This window comes from Hyperolius riggenbachi, chromosome 1 (genome assembly GCF_040937935.1).
Source record: "Hyperolius riggenbachi isolate aHypRig1 chromosome 1, aHypRig1.pri, whole genome shotgun sequence".
Lineage (NCBI taxonomy): Eukaryota > Metazoa > Chordata > Amphibia > Anura > Hyperoliidae > Hyperolius > Hyperolius riggenbachi.
The window spans coordinates 645,513,555-645,529,473 of NC_090646.1; the positions used below are offsets into that span (position 1 = coordinate 645,513,555).

Genomic DNA, 15,919 nt, shown 5'->3' on the forward strand with positions numbered 1-15,919 from the left:
AAAAAAAAAGGTAGATGGGGAGCCGAGCCAATGGGGGAAGTCATGTTGCTTGCACTCGGCTAGCTACATGACAGAAAACAAAAAATATTGAAAAAACCCGCCCACGGCCGCAGGAATTAGAGCGCCAGGGTGGTTAATGATTATTATGCTGTTGTGTATCTTTTAGAGCAGAGAGCATGTTCTGAGTTTAGGTCTGCTTTAAACAGAAATCACACACCATGGAGACCGGGAGATGGCGCGTTTTGCAACGAGTGGAAAATTTTCAGATTTTGCATTGTGATTTAAAGTGGCCCTAAATGCAACAAAGCTACGTATCGGAGACCATTCCCACCAGTGCTGAATGTGGCATCTGCAATGGCCTCAATTCACTAAGCTTTATCAAACACTTTATCGAACGTTTTATAATTTACCTCATGAGTAAAATCTAATTTTGAATTCACTAAGGTGTTTTAGATTTATCGAATTTTTTTTGATAAAACATTGAATAAATCTATAACACCTTTGTGAATTCAAAATTCGATTTTACTCATGAGGTAAATGATCAAATATTTGATAACGTGTTTGATAAAGTTTAGTGAATTGAGACCAATGTTTCCCCGCACGGAAGCTGCCCTGGGAAACGGCTTGCCGACCAGATCACACTGCGCTGCTAATCTGCAGAGATGGGCTTCCCACTAATTTCAAGTAGCAAGCTACTCAGAATGTAACCACTTAAAGGAAAACTTAAGCCAAACAAAAAAAAAGTGACATTTACTCACCCGGGGCATCCCTCAGCCCCCTGAAGCTGGATGGTTCCCTCGCAGCCCTGCTCCGATCCTCCTGTCCCCGCCGGCGGCTACTTCCGGGTTCGGCGACAGCTGCCGACAGGCTGGGAACGCGGCTGTTTTACCGCGTTCCCAACCGCTATATCACCCCTCTATGCTGCTATAGCATATATATATATATATATATATATATATATATATATATATATATATATATATATATATATATATATATATATATATATATATATATATATATATATATATATATATATATATATATATATATATATATATATATATATATATATATATATATATATATATATATATATATATATATATATATATATATATGCTATAGCAGCATAGATATATATATATATACGCTATAGCAGCATAGAGGGGTGATATAGCGGCTGGGAACGCGGAAAAACAGCCGCGTTCCCAGCCTGTCGGCGGCTGTCGCTGAACCCGGAAGTAGCCGCCTGCGGGGACAGGATGATCGGAGCGGGGCTGCGAGGGCACCATACAGCTTCAGGGGGCTGAGGGATGCCCCGGGTGAGTAAATGTCACTTTTTTGTTTGGCTTAAGTTTTCCTTTAAGGACCACGGGCTTAAACCCCCGTAAAGATCAGGCCACTTTTTCTAAATTGGGCCACTGCAGCTTTAAGGGCTCGCTGCAGGGCCGCATAACTCAGCACACAAGTGATTCCCCCCTTCTCCCTTTTCTCCCCACCAACAGAGCTCTCTGTTGGTGGGCAATGATCGCTCCCAGGGTGTTTATTTTTTTAAATATCTGATTATTTTTACAATAAATATCTCCTTTTTTAAATTATTTAAAGATTGTTTCAGCTGATGATAGCTGATCGCTGTCTTGCCACCCAGGGGGACAGCCTTGTCACACGGCTGTCTCCAGTACAGCGCTGCCGTAGATCACAGCGCTGTACTATGTAAATAGGCGGCCTAAAAGTCTCCTAGGGGCGATTGCTGCTGGGAGACTGATAGCAGAGGGGGGCTCTGTCATCGAAGTGGAGATGCGTGTGCGATCTCCTGCAAATCCCCGCCCCAGGACTTTACGCCGATTGGGGTTAGGCGGTCCGGCGTGATGGCGGCGGGAACAAGTTAAATTCAAATGAAGTGCTGATTAAAGGGACTCCGAGCAGTGCAGAAACTATGGAAAGATGCATATCATTTTAAAGCTCTCTTTCTCCTCTTTCCAATGATATATAAACCGCCACCCTACGCCTTTTAGTTTTCGCTATTTTCGCGATTGAATTTGCCGCGGCTGCAATTACAATCGAAAAAATAGAGAAAACTAAAAGGCGTAGGGTGACGATTTAGGTGTCGCCAGAAAGAGGAGAAAGAGAGCTTTAAAATGATATCCATCTTTCCATAGTTACTTGTATTACACAGGACGACACTTTCCCCAGTGTCAGCAGCTCCATTCAGCAAAAAAAAGTCGCCCTGTGTAATACAATGTAACTATGGAAAGATGGATATCATTTTAAAGGTCTCTTTCTCCTCTTTATTGCGACACCTAAATCATCGCCCTACGCCTTTTAGTTTTCTCTATTTTCGCGATTGAAATCGCGGCCGCGACTATTTCAATCGTGAAAATTGTGAAAACGAAAAGGCGTAGGGCGACGGTTTATATATCATTGGAAAGAGGAGAAAGAGAGCTTTAAAATGATATGCATCTTTCCATAGTTTCTGCACTGCTCGGAGTCCCTTTAATCAGCTGTGACCGTGGGTGACGGAGGGGCTTTAACTTTCCCAGGAGGGAGTGTCTTTATAAAGAATAATGGGCATGCTAAGAATCCCCAATGAGGAGATGGGCTAGTCCAAAATAGGCCAGTAATGTCAGATTTCTACTACCTACTGTAAGTGACAGCAACATAGGAGAAAAGTAATTTATAGCACATTTTACTCTGAGAGAAATGTACTTCTTATTGGTATATATGTTTATATATAGTTTAAATATTAAAATTTTTGCAATAGTGGTCCTTTAAAGCGCCTCTTTAAAGGGAACCAGAGACGAATGTATTCTAAAAATGAATAAAACATGTTATGCATACCTGGGGCTTCCTCCAGCCCCATAAGCCTGGATTGCTCCCACGCCGCCGTCCTCCGCTGCCTCTATCGCCGGTACCGGGTCCCGTCACTTCCACCGGACGCGGCCAGTCTTCCGCATGCACAGGAGCCCCCTCTGGCTCTGTACGCGTGCGCCTGCACAGTATGGAGGGAGCGCACTGCGCTTGCGTCGACTGGCCAGAATGACGGGACCCGGTACCAGCGGACAGAGGCAGCGGAGGATGGCGGCGTAGGAGCGATCCAGGCTGATGGGGCTGGAGGAAGCCCCAGGTATGTATAAATACGTTATTTTATTCCTCTCTGGTTCTCTAAGTTTCTGCTGGTGATTTTTGTTGAGATCTTTTTAACAATGCCCAGAAGTGACTCATTGGCTTCCTCCTTCAGACATTACTCAGTGGAATCAGAAATTACTTTCACACTTTATCCGGTTAGTCCCCCCCTCTGCCGACATCAAGAGAAAAGGAAAGAAAAAACAAAAAACCTGCTGTACCGATGACGTCCTCTGGCTAGGAAAAAATATATATGTGCGCTGCTCCAAAAAAATAAAGGGAACACAAAAATAAGACAATCTAGATATGAATGAGTGAAATATTCTTATTAAATTCTTTGTTCTTTACCTAATTGAATCTGCTGTCAACAAAATCACACAAAAATTTCAATGGAAATAAAGTTCATCAACCCATGAAGGTCTGGATTTGGAGTCACACTCAAAATTAAAGTGGAAAAAAAACACTATTGGATGAACCAACTTTGATGTAATGTCCTTAAAACAAGACAAAATGAGACTCATTGTGTGTGGCCTCCATGTGCCTGTATGACCTCCTGATGAGGTGGTGGATGGTCTCCTGAGGGATCTCCTCCCAGACTAATGCTGCATACACACTTGAGATAAAAGTCTTTGGAAAAGGCAAGATCACAGACCAATTTTACCCCCTTCCATGTAGTATATGAGCCATACTCTACACAGTCTATTCTATGGAGCTGCCCTCCCCATCAGATAAAATCTTTGCAAGATGCTGCACACACAGATGCTGTACAGACACAAAAGATCATTATCTGCAAAAGATCTCTTCCTGCAATAGATCCATTCCTGCAAAATGCATTCATAGTCTATGAAATCTACAGATCCTCATACACACCTTGTTTAACAGGCAATCATCTTCAGATCATCTGCAGATCAGATCCACCAGGATGGATTTTCAGATCTGCAAATGATTACCAGATATGCAGATGAAGTCTGTTAAACAAGGTGTGTATGATGATCTGCAGATCTCATAGACTATGAATGCATTTTGCAGGAATGGATCTATTGCAGGAAGAGATCTTTTGCAGATAATGATCTTTTGAATGTGTACAGCATCTTTGTGTGCAGCATCCTGCAAAGATTTGTATCTGATGTGGAGTTCAGCTCCATAGAATAGACTGTGTAGAGTATGGCTCTCATACTACATAGAATGGGGTAAAATTGGTCTGCGATCTTGCCTTTTCCAAAGACTTTTATCTCAAGTGTGTATGCAGCATTAGACTAAAGCATCCACCAACTCCTGGTCAGTCTGTGGTGCAATGTGGCGTTGGTGGATGCGAGACAGGATGTCCCAGATGTGCACAATTGGATTCAGGTCTGGGGAACTGGCGGGGCGGTTCATAGCATCAATGCTTATGTCTTGAAGAAACTGCTCGACACACTCCAGCCACATGAGGTCTAGCATTGTCTTGCATTAGGAGGAACCCAGGGACAACCGCACCAGCATATGGTCTCACAAGGAGCCCGAGGATCTCATCTCGGTACCTAGTGGCAGTCCGGCTACCTCTGGTGAGCACATGGAGGGCTGTGCGGCTTCCCAAAGAAATGTCACCCCACACCATTACTGACCCACTGCCAAACCGATCATGCTGGAGGATGTTGCAGGCAGCAGAACGTTCTCCACAGCATCTCCAAACTCACGCCTGTCACATGTGCCCAGTGTGAAGAGCACAGGGTGCCAGTTGCGAACTTGCCAATCTTGGCGTTCAACTGGCAAACGCCAAACGTCCTGCACGGTGTTGTGCTGTAAGAACAATCCCCAACTGTGAATGTCAGGCCCTCATACCACCCTCATGGAGTCTGGTTCTGACCATTTGAGAAGACACATGCCCATTTGTGCCCCACTGGAGGTCATTTTGCAGAGCCCTGGCAGTGCTCCTCCTGTTCCTCCTTGCACAAAGGTGGAGATAGCGGTTCTTTTGCTGGGTTGTTGCCCTCCTACAGCCTCCTCCACTTCTCCTGATGTACTGGCATGTCTCCTAGTAGCTCCTCCATGCTCTGGACACCACCTGCAGAACCGCTCCTTTATTGGGGGTGTCTTGCTAATTGTCTATCATTTCTACCTGTTGGCTCTTTCATTTGCACAACAGCATGTGAAATTGATTGTCAATCAGTGTTGCTACCTATAGTGCGATCGACAGTTACATTGTTTTGTAAAAGTGTTCTCTTTATATTTTGAGTAGTGTGTGTAACAGGGTTACTACAAGACAAGCTGTATTATATTTTAGGGTAGGATTTTTTGCATGGGATTAACGATTACTCTTGTACTTGTAAAGATATGTCTGTCCTCTAGACAGAGAATGGCCACAAGGAGAGGACACGCTGCAAGGAAAAGTCATGGTGTCTTTTCAGAGTAGGACAGAACCCCAGGTGAAACTATTATTTTAACCACTTAAAGTGACCCTGTATTAAAAGAAAAAAGTCCCCTGGGGGGTACTCCCCTCGGCAGGGGGAAGCCTCAGGGTCCCAATGAGGCTTCCCCCTCCCCTGTAGCTGCACGCAATCCAGCACTGGCCCCCCAAAGTGTCCCGCAATCCTCCCTCAACAAGCTAGATATATTTACCTTCCCTGGCTCCAGCAGGTGGCGCCATTGCGGCTCAGCACGGAGATAGGCGGAAATAGCAGATTCCAGTCGGGTCCACTCTGCTGCGTAGTAGAGTGGACCCGACTGGAATCGGCTATTTCCGTCTATTTCCAAAACCAGAGCGGCAACTGCGCCTGCGCTGGAGCGGTAAATATTTACATGCTTGCCGTTTCAGGACCTGCAGCGAGACCACCGAGGGACAGAGGAGGACGGGGGAAGCCTGGATAGGATCCAGAGGCTTCCCCCTCCCGAGGAGAGTACCCCCCAGGGGCATTTTTTTTTTAATACAGATTCCCTTTGAAGGACATCCGAGGTGAAAATAAACCGATGAGAAACAATTGTATCTGTCCTCCTTCGCCTAAAATGACTTTTTAAGATATCTGACCGTATTTTATATTTAAATTTAGTTTTTACTGTTTAATTAACACCTTCATTGAAGTATGCCAGAGCTAAAATCTATGAATTATTGAGCCTTTTTATCTTTTTTCCTGCTCTCAGAAGCCATTTACTAACAAGAAAGTGTTTTATGGCTGTAATTACCTATCTGTGAGGATTATGCTATAGTCTGACCTGGTCCCGACCCGGACAGAAACTGTCACTTGCATACCTGATGTTTACCTTTTTCAGACAGAGAAAGAAAAAAAAGGAAAACAGCCTAGTTATTTGTGTGGTAGGCACTGTACATACACGTCTATCTCATCATGTCACATGTCACCTCAGTTGTCCTTTAACGACCACAGGTTTACACCCCCCCCCCCCCTCCTCCCCCAGTGACCAGGCTGGGTTTTTTTCAGTGCTCTGCAGCTTTACAAGCTCGCTGCAGAGCCATACAACTGAGTACACAAATGAATTTTTCCTCCTTTTGTTCCAACCAACAGAGCTTTCTGTTGGTGGCATCTGATCGCCGCTGGCAGACTGTTGATGGAGAGGAGTGGGGATGCACGCGTATCGGCCCGCGCGATCCCTGCTAATCTCCTCCCCCAGGACTTGACGCAATGCGGCGTTAGGCGGTCCTGGGGCAGCCACTCTGCAGCTGCCAATCAGGTTAAAGCCCATTCCTTTTTTAGTTGGGAACTACTGTGCATGTGTGGCCCTGAGGCGCCTCCTTGGTCACTCTCCTGTGGTTGGGAGCACTCTGTACTTGTGCAGTTAGTTTAGGCTAGTAACTGCGGCGGTGCAGAACACTCCCAGTCTGGGAGCACAATCGAGGAGGGGCGTGGCCAGGGACGTGTATGCACAGTAGTCCCCGACTGGCTCAGTTGTAAACTTTACCGGGGCTTATTGTGGGAGAACAGACAGGAGTGGATCTACAAAGGGGTTGGAGGAAGCCCCAAGTATAAATTTTTGTGCGGTTTTCTCCAGTGAGGTCACTTAAAGACAACCCGTGACAAAGCCATAACGGTCTATCTTTCCCCTCCCCTAATCCATAGTTCCTCCACTCGCCTGTACAGGGATATCTCCCTCGTGCAGGAAGCACTGTGGTAATCACATCATTCACATGGAATTAGAATTACAGCCGTCAATATGCGTGCCAATATGGCTGCCCATCACACGGATTATGCAGCAGATACACCTGATCACACTGGCCCACTGTACACATAAACCACATATTGTTCTACCTCAGGAAAATACAAGTACATAGGGAACAGCTGCTGTGCCTATTTGCATCCCCAATCTTAATGAAAATAAAAAGAACTATACATTCCCTTCAGTTAGACCTGAAGTGACACTAAATTGATGAGCTAAATATTCATATCTATAGAAATAGTTCTTAATTGGATTTTCTTTAAACTAGGACTCTTCTTGAAAAATAGGTTTAAAGTTTAAACTCTCTTGCTGGCATTTTTTTTCTATTCGATATGCCTACTTAGCTTCTAAAGTAAGCTGTAAGTTAAAAAAAAACAAACAAAAAAAAAAAACCAAAAACAAACGGCCCCCTGCAGTTGTTTCCCCCATGTCGGGGGAAAACAATCCTCCGGTCGGTCGCCGCGGCTTAGTTTTGGCTTGTAAGTCACGGCCCTGGTGTCACCGGGAGAGTCCTGCACAGGCGCAGTACGAGGTGGCACAGTGGCCGTCGACTTGTAAGTTAACGGGAAAGAAACGGAGCCACGGTAGGCCATCGGAGGATAGTTTGGTAACGTCGCAGGCACAGGGTGGCTCCAGGAGGGTGGCAGAAGTAAAGTAAGTGAAACTTTTTTTTTTATTTACTTCCGGTCTGCTTTCAAAGTGCAACAAAATTTAGAACTACCTCTCAGCTCTAAAAGATAAAAAGAAAAAAAAACTGTTTAGAATAATAATGGTTTCACTTTGCAGGGAGCACTGAAGTGGTTAAGCCTCAGTATTTACCATACAGGGAAAGCTGCCTTGGCAGAGCTCCTGCAGTCTATTTACAGCTGCTGATAAGAACTAATTAGACACTGATCTGGCTAAACCAGCACAGAATACAGAGCAGCACATTTCTTCAGCATTTATATGTGGAATAAAGCCTTTTTTATTGTGTGCTGTGCAAGAGTTCAGTTCCCCTTTAACTTCTAGTCCTTTGACCACTGACCTCTCATGAGTTAATTAGAATTAAACTTCAGTCCAAATTTAGCAACTACTACTTCAAAAAGAGGGACCGCCCCAGGGCCAGCTTTGGCTACGAGGGCCCAGGGCAAAAGTAACCTGAAGGCCCCTTGACACCCCCTCTTCCCCAGCCCCTGGGTGAGCTGCCCCCATACTTGCCCACCCTCCCAACGTTATTGTGCTCCCAGGGCCCCTGCAAAATGTGTTGCAGCACTGCAGCTCCCCTGTTTCACTGCTCCATTAGGGCTTGTTTCCACTACAAGTGGATTCTGGAAGCAGAAATACTGACTCGAATGAATGCCTATGGGCCGGTTTCCACTAAACGCAATTTTTCTGATGCAGATTTTCCCATAGGCATTCATTGGAGGAGTCAGTTTTCTGCATTCAGAACCCGCGGGTAGTGGAAACAGACCCTTAGGCCTCGTTCAAATTGCGTTCTGCTCGCATTTCCGTTCGCGTTGGGAGTTGTTTTAGGCAATTTCTGCTTTTCTGTGCATTGGTTTTGTTAAGCGCTTTTCTAAGTGCTTTTGCAGAGTGATTGCTTTTTTTCACTTCCTGACGTCAGTCAGGAAGTAAACTCTTTGATCAGGAAGTGAATGCATTCTTAAAAACGCACACGCAATCGCTGCAAAAAGTAATTTTGTGAGCGTTTTGTGTTTTCCTATACCTTCCATTGAGGCGGAATCACCTCAAAAATGGCCCATGCAGCGCTTATCTGAGTGGATCGTAAACAACTCCTCAGCTGTGAACTCTCTCAGAGAATCATTGCACAATCGTTTTCAGGGCGATTATGAAAATCGCAAGCGCTTAAAAAGAAAAAAACAAAACTCAAAAATGCCTATTATGTGAACAAGCCCTCATTTTCATCTTCACAGGGCCGCCTCTTCTTAGCGCAGGTTATTAAATAATAATACTGCCAGGCAAGCATGTAGACGAGAAGCAATGGAGCAATGCCCCAGCCGGGACAGGTGTGCTGCTATGCTGCCAGAACGTTTTTGCAGAGGCCTCGGGAAGCAGAAGTCGGGGGGATGACCTTCGGGCCTGGCAGCATTCGGGGGCCCTGGGGCAATTTCTCAGGCTTCCCCTATCATCCCTGATCGCCCCTGTAAAATAGGACAATCATGAGGACGAGACTGTGTTAGAGTCATGGTGGAGAGGCCGGGAGGCGCACAGCCTAATATAAGGTGCAGCAATAATCTTCCCATGTGGATTTATTCTCAGGGAGTTCTTACTGTCAGTGGTGTAGCAATAGGGGTTGCAGTGGTCTCAACCGCACCACGGCCCTTGAGCCAAAGGGCCCCTCCCTCAACTTCAGTATTAGCTCTTTATTGGTCCTGTGCTTGTAATGATTACTTCTATAGATGCTTTGAATGGTAGTAATCATTGACATCCTCTTCTTGCACCTCTGACACTGTGGTTGTCCTTGGCAGGCTTTGGTGCGCCGTATCAATTGTTATGTATAGAGTGATTGGGCGGGCTCATGTAAAACTCATACCGGGGCCCGTAGCTCCTTAGCTAAGCCACTGCTTACCTTCATATTGCTTATAGTTTTGGAATTCGCCCTAGAGTTCTTCTTTAAATGTAGACTTGTGTATTGTGCGGTTAGGCTGGTAAAGCATGCACTATACCCTGCTTGTAACAATAAGGCTGCTCCAGCAAGGCTCAGAGTAATCCTACATATAGTACAGGTGAGAAAACAGCCGATCACGTTACAAACTAACCACTGTCATTCCTAACAGTTCTCACGACAGATCAGCACCTCCACAAGCAGACGGCCTAAAGGGCATGGCCGGATTACATTAAAGCGGATCTGAACTCAGGACTTCCTCTCTGCTTTAAAAAAAATCAGCAACAGCATAAGCAGCTTTAATAAAGAAAAACATTTCTTTGTTGCAGCTGATGCAAATCCTGCAATAAATCTCCAGTGTTTCTACTTCCGGCTCTCATGGAAGCAGTCATATGGATAACATCTTGTGTTTACTAATTAGCGCTCTGCTGTAGCAGTCAGCTGACACAGTTGCAAGATCAAATTACAACTTGTGATTAGTCACAGATGAGGGGGAATTAGACAGGTTAAACTCTAAATACATGTAGGATGCATTTCTCTACATCCAAACTGCCACATTCCCAACGCAGAGTCTGCAGTGCGTTACCACATGATCTGTGCCTACCGTACGGATTATGCAGCAATCCAAATCAATGGACGACGCAGTGAGTGTAAACGAGGAGAGCGCGGTGTGACACGGTGCGTATGTATGGACTGACAGGAATCCCTGCTAGGCAGGAAGTATGTCACTGAGCGGGTCGGGGTTATGCACATGACCCTGTTGCCGCATGGTGGCGCAGGGTCATATGAAGGCTGGTTTCTGGAGGTGGGAGCACCCCATTGCACCGTAATCTACAAACAGGGCCGGATTTACCCTAAGGCACTGTAGGCACGTGTCTACAGGTGCCTGATGATGGAAAGGCGTCTCACTTCCCTCCCCGAGCTCCTTCTTCCCTAGGCAGATTCCTGATGAGTGTAAATGAGAGGTTCCTCCCCCTGATCTCTGCATTCCACTGACAAGATCTCACTTCAGTCAGGGGCACTTCTAGCGGTTCCTCTAGCTACCACTAGCTACTTAATATTGTAATATTGAGAGTACTTCTGGCTACCTAATACTAAGGGGCAGCTGTAGCTACCTGTGACGGGCAAGGGAAGTAAGGGTGGAGTGACAGCTGGGACAGCCAGCACACTTGCGGTGCGTCTTGGGGGTTTGTAGGTTCATGGAGGGCGAAGTCTAAGGTACAAGGACATGTGTGCCTATAGGCTCCTGTGAGGTAAATCCAGGCCTGTCTACAAGTATAAAACCAGCCTAAAAGGAGATTTGACTCCTTCAAGTGTAATGCTAGGTAGCCAAAAAACACAATTGGGTATAATCCATCTATAGGTTAACCTGAGCATTATAACTACAAACCATGGGGTCCCAGCAAAACTGGCTTTCAATTAGACCTGCGTAGCTTTATTGAAAAAAAAGACAAACTGTTTCCAATGACCTCATGTGTGGGAGGTATTTGTGCTGGTTGTCCCTAGTAACCAACAGGCACATACACAGAGGAGATCTGAAAGCACAGCATAGATTTTAGAGATGCGAAGTTCGGATCTTTTCAATGATCCGGATGATTCGAATCGGATCATTGAAAAGATCTTTGATCCGAATCTCGGATCATTTTACAAGGGAAGCATTCGGGGGTGAAATGACTAGCAGGAGAGGAGAAGAGGAGGGGGGTGGACACACAGAGAAGGGGAGAAGATGGACAGAGGGCAGGGAGTGGACAGAGAATGGAGGAGGGACGAGCAGAGAGCAGAAATGTTTGCACACAATACCCACATGCTGCAATCATATGCTTTACATATATTTCACCTATATGTTCATCTGTATACTCCCAACTCCCATTCCCCAAAGCATTCCCAGAAGTAAAGTGCAGCTGTTCAGAGCAGTGCATGAGGATCATATTGCACAGCAATTACAGTTCCTGCCCTGTCCTAGCCCAGCATGCTGCCTGTAACGTTACTGAGCTGAGCCAAAAGTTTCCAATGTGTTCACTGCACAACTACGGAACAGACAGCCTATAATGAGCAGCACATTTCAGCCAGTATGTGTGCTCTACACATATCTGGCAGTGGCACCCATGTCCCCTCTCTCTCTCATCTACCTGCGGCTGTGCAAGGCTGCCTCCACTCCAACAGAGCGATCCATCTCTGCTCTGCTTCCAGGACCCCACTGCCCGCTGAGAAGGGGCGTGTCGCTCCTGGCCCGCCCCCTTTGCAATCCGAATCACTCATTTTGATGATTCGGATGATTCGACTCACAAAATAGATTCGGATCAAAGATCCGAATCGTTCATGATCCGGACAACACTAATAGATTTTCTGTGCTTATATTCAACAATAAGGGCTGATTCACACACACACACACACACACACACACACACACACACACACACTACAAGAGCTTTTCTAAGTGCTTTGTGATTTTAAAAGCTCCTGTTATCCTATGTGAGTGTTCACACTGGACCGATACGATTTTGTAAAAAGCCCCCATAGCATTACATTAGCAAGATTAAAATCCCTAGTGTTTAAAAAGCTCTTGTGGTGTGAATCAGCCGAAGGCCTTGTTCACATTACAAATCGCCAGCGCTATCGCATGCGTGACGATTTGGTGAGAGCTTTTCAAAGCTCTTTTTTAAGCAGTTAAAGGAATACTATTGATTCACATCTTTTTTTTCAATTGACACAGGAATTGTTTGGGAAGTGCTGCTAAGTACTGGTGTATACATTTTAGTAGCAACCCCTGTTTACTGTTATCAAAATACTTTCAAACTTTACTGATGCCAAAACTGATGGCTGACTGAGCCATGAGGAGAGGGGAGATTCCCCTCACACTAACTCTATGTGTAGCTGTGTGTGTGTGTGTGTGTGTGTGTGTGTGTGTGTGTGTGTGTGTGTGTGTGTGTGTGTGTGTGTGTGTGTGTGTGTGTGTGTGTGTGTGTGTGTGTGTGTGTGTGTGTGTGTGTGTGTGTGTGTGTGTGTGTGTGTGTGTGTGAGTGTGTGTGTGAGTGTGAGTGTGAGTGTGAGTGTGAGTGTGTGTGTGTGTGTGAGTGTGAGTGTGTGTGTGTGTGAGTGTGAGTGTGAGTGTGAGTGTGAGTGTGAGTGTGAGTGTGTGTGAGTGTGTGTGTGTGTGTGTGTGTGAGAGTGAGAGTGAGTGAGTGAGTGAGTGAGTGAGTGAGTGAGTGAGTGAGTGAGTGAGAGAGAGAGCTCCCAACAGCTGCAGCTCCTGTGTTTCTGACTGAAGTGTCTGAAGAGAGCAGAGGAAATGTAACTAATTGTCACAGCTTTTCATACTGTTTTTGCTTTCAGAGTTTAATATGTATGAGATTTGCTTTCTGTAGTCTGATATGCAACTCTGGTTGTGCATTGAAGAAGACACCCCTTCTGCAATTGATTTGTCCCAATATAGCTAAATCCTACTCTCAATAAACTTACAGCTTTTGCCTCTGATATTGAACATGAAAAGTAGGAAAATGTGTGCACAGCTACTTAGACATTATTTGTACATTGTCATTTTAGAACACTTGGGTATTGATAGTATTCCTTTAAGGACCGCAGTGTTAAACCCCCTAAAGACCAGGCAATTTTTCACTAAATAGGCCACTGCAGCTTTAACCTCCTTGCCGGTTATCCCGAGCTCAGCTCGGGGTAACCTGCGCAGGAGGATTTCTCAAGCCCTGCTGGGCCGATTTGCATAATTTTTTTTTTTTGTCACAAGCAGCTAGCACTTTGCTAGCTGCTTGTAACTTCCGCTCGCCGCCGATCCGCCGCACCGAGCCGCCATTCCCCCCCCCCCCAGACCCCTGCGCAGCCTGGCCAATCAGGGCCAGGCAGCGCTGAGGGGTGGATCGGGATTCCCTATGATGTCCCGACGTCGGTGACGTCATCCCGCCCCGTCGCCATGGCGACCGGGGAAGCCCAGCAGGAAATCCCGTTCTGAACGGGATTTCCTGATTACTCTGATCGCCGAAGGCGATCAGAGTGGATAGGGGATGCCGCTTGTCAGCGGCTATCATGTAGCGAGCCCTGGGCTCGCTTCATGATTTAAAAAAAAAAAAAAAAAAAAAAAAAAAAAATTAAAAAAAAGTGCTGCGCTTCCCCCTTGCCGCAGGAATTGTAACGGCAAGGGGGTTAAGGCCTCGCTGCAGGGTCACACAATTTAGCACACAAGTGATTCCCCCCCCCCTTTTCTGCCCACCAACAGAGCTCTATGTTGGTGGGTTCTGATCCTCGCTGGGATGTTTATTTTCTTTATACAAATATTTATTGTATTTATTTTAAAAAATGTTTTCAATTATTCCCCCCCGCGTCTCCCTCCCGCCCACCGCAAGCCAATCACTAGGATCAGCTGTCCTAGGCTTCAACCTAGGACAGCGGATCACTCCTAAGCCTCCCAGGGGGACAGCCGTGTGACACTTAGATCGCATCGCTGTACAGTCTATTTAGACATCGGTATTGCCGTGTAACAGTCCCCTAGCAGCGATCACCGCTGGGAGTCTGATCTCCTTCATTCAAGCAGGGATGCGCATGCATCGGCGCGCGCAATCCGCTGCAAACTCCGCACCCAGGGCTGCACGTCGATCAGCGTTAGGCAGTCCTGGTGCTGCCGCCTCCGCGTCCACGCCAATTGGCGTGGAGCTGTCGCCTAAAGGTTAAAATCGCCAGCGCTTAAAAAAAAAAAGAGCGAAATCTCTCTTCATGTGAGTAAGCCCTAAGACTTGGTTTACACATAAAAAAGGTGTCCAGTCCATCAATGGTAGGTAAAAGCAGTAATCTTGCCTAGGGCAGCATTTCACCTCAATTCATTTCTGCACCAGGGCTGAGAGAGCTGAGTGCCGTGCAGTGGGTCCCGGCACATAGCATGCCTTGCTTTAAGTGGAAAACGTGCATGTTTACAGTGATGGTAAAGAATACTTTCATTGCATGGTATGGTCGAACCGCACGTCTAATGCGCAATGCGACTGCAATGTGCGCAGCGTGGAAGGACCGTTAGACTGTGTTCACAATGGGGCCGTGCGGTAATACTGTTGCATTGTAACGCGGAACGTCACATTGCGATGCAGAAGCAATGCAACCCTTACAGTGTGGCTGGTGCGGTATAACAGTGTGTGGCATCCCAACACACTGCAGGCAGTGCCTTACCACAAAACGGGCATGTTAACAGTGACTGCTTCTCACCGTATGTGCAGCGCAACTTCAGTGTTCCTTTGCATCTCTGCTTTACAGGTGAACGCAACACTCCGCCCCACACCTAGCCTCAATCTTTTCTTTCTACAGTGGCGAACACTGTGCGTCATACTATGGTACTACTCTGTAGATACGTCACTGCCCATAAATGCAGCAGAGGAGAAGACCCTGTGACCGCAGGGGGGCCCCAAGCTGTAAGGGGACCCCAACTACTACTTCACTCCCTCTGATAAAGGGCTCCATTCAGGGTCGTATTTGTACATTTTACTGCCCAATGCCCACTGTCACCAAAGGCCGCCTCCCTCCCCAACCTCCCCGCCCTGTGTGCGCCCCGTCCTGTTTGTTCCCCTGGTCCTGTGCGCTCGTCTTGTGCTCCCACCATCCTGTGTACTTCACTGGTCCTGCAACCTCCCCCGATTCTGTGCTGTTCTTGGAGAGGAAAACAGCAGAGGATGGGCGGAGCACAGGACCAGTGCTCCCCAGCTCGCCCCTGTGGAAACAGGGTGGCCACAGGCGGGTTTGTGACTTCTGCAATTTAACTGCATTAGCGTGCCAGTCCACTGCCCGCCCCTTGCATCCTGTTTCCCTAGGCCATGGGCCTTTGTGGCCTTGCCTCCACTCTGGCAATGGTTCCAGCCTTCAGATTATGTAATTTTGTGGCTACCCTTGTTATGGGGGAGAAGATTATGATGTCGGCATTTGTTTTATGAACCTTGCTAGATGGAACTTAAACACTGAAGCCAGTTTAAAAAAATGTCTTTTTACCTTTTATTTACGTGAGGCATGTTTGCCCCAGCTAAAACGCCGCTATCCCAGCAGAACGAGGGGTCT

The 15,919-nt window shown here is 46.5% G+C and overlaps 1 protein-coding gene across 3 annotated transcripts in view; it reads right to left on the reverse strand.

Moving 5' to 3' along the window:
* Nucleotides 1-15,919, reverse strand: part of MAPK4 (mitogen-activated protein kinase 4) — a 152,832-nt gene that overhangs the window by 71,226 nt on the left and 65,687 nt on the right. The window contains exon 1 of one of the 3 annotated variants that reach the window (XM_068251358.1): nucleotides 12,007-12,057. The exons of 1 other annotated variant lie outside the window; for it this stretch is intronic. The gene's annotated coding sequence lies outside the window, so the exon portion shown is untranslated. Of the gene's footprint in view, nucleotides 1-11,267; nucleotides 11,314-12,006; nucleotides 12,058-15,919 lie in introns of those variants that run through there. One more of the 3 variants, XM_068251359.1, reaches the window with a different exon arrangement.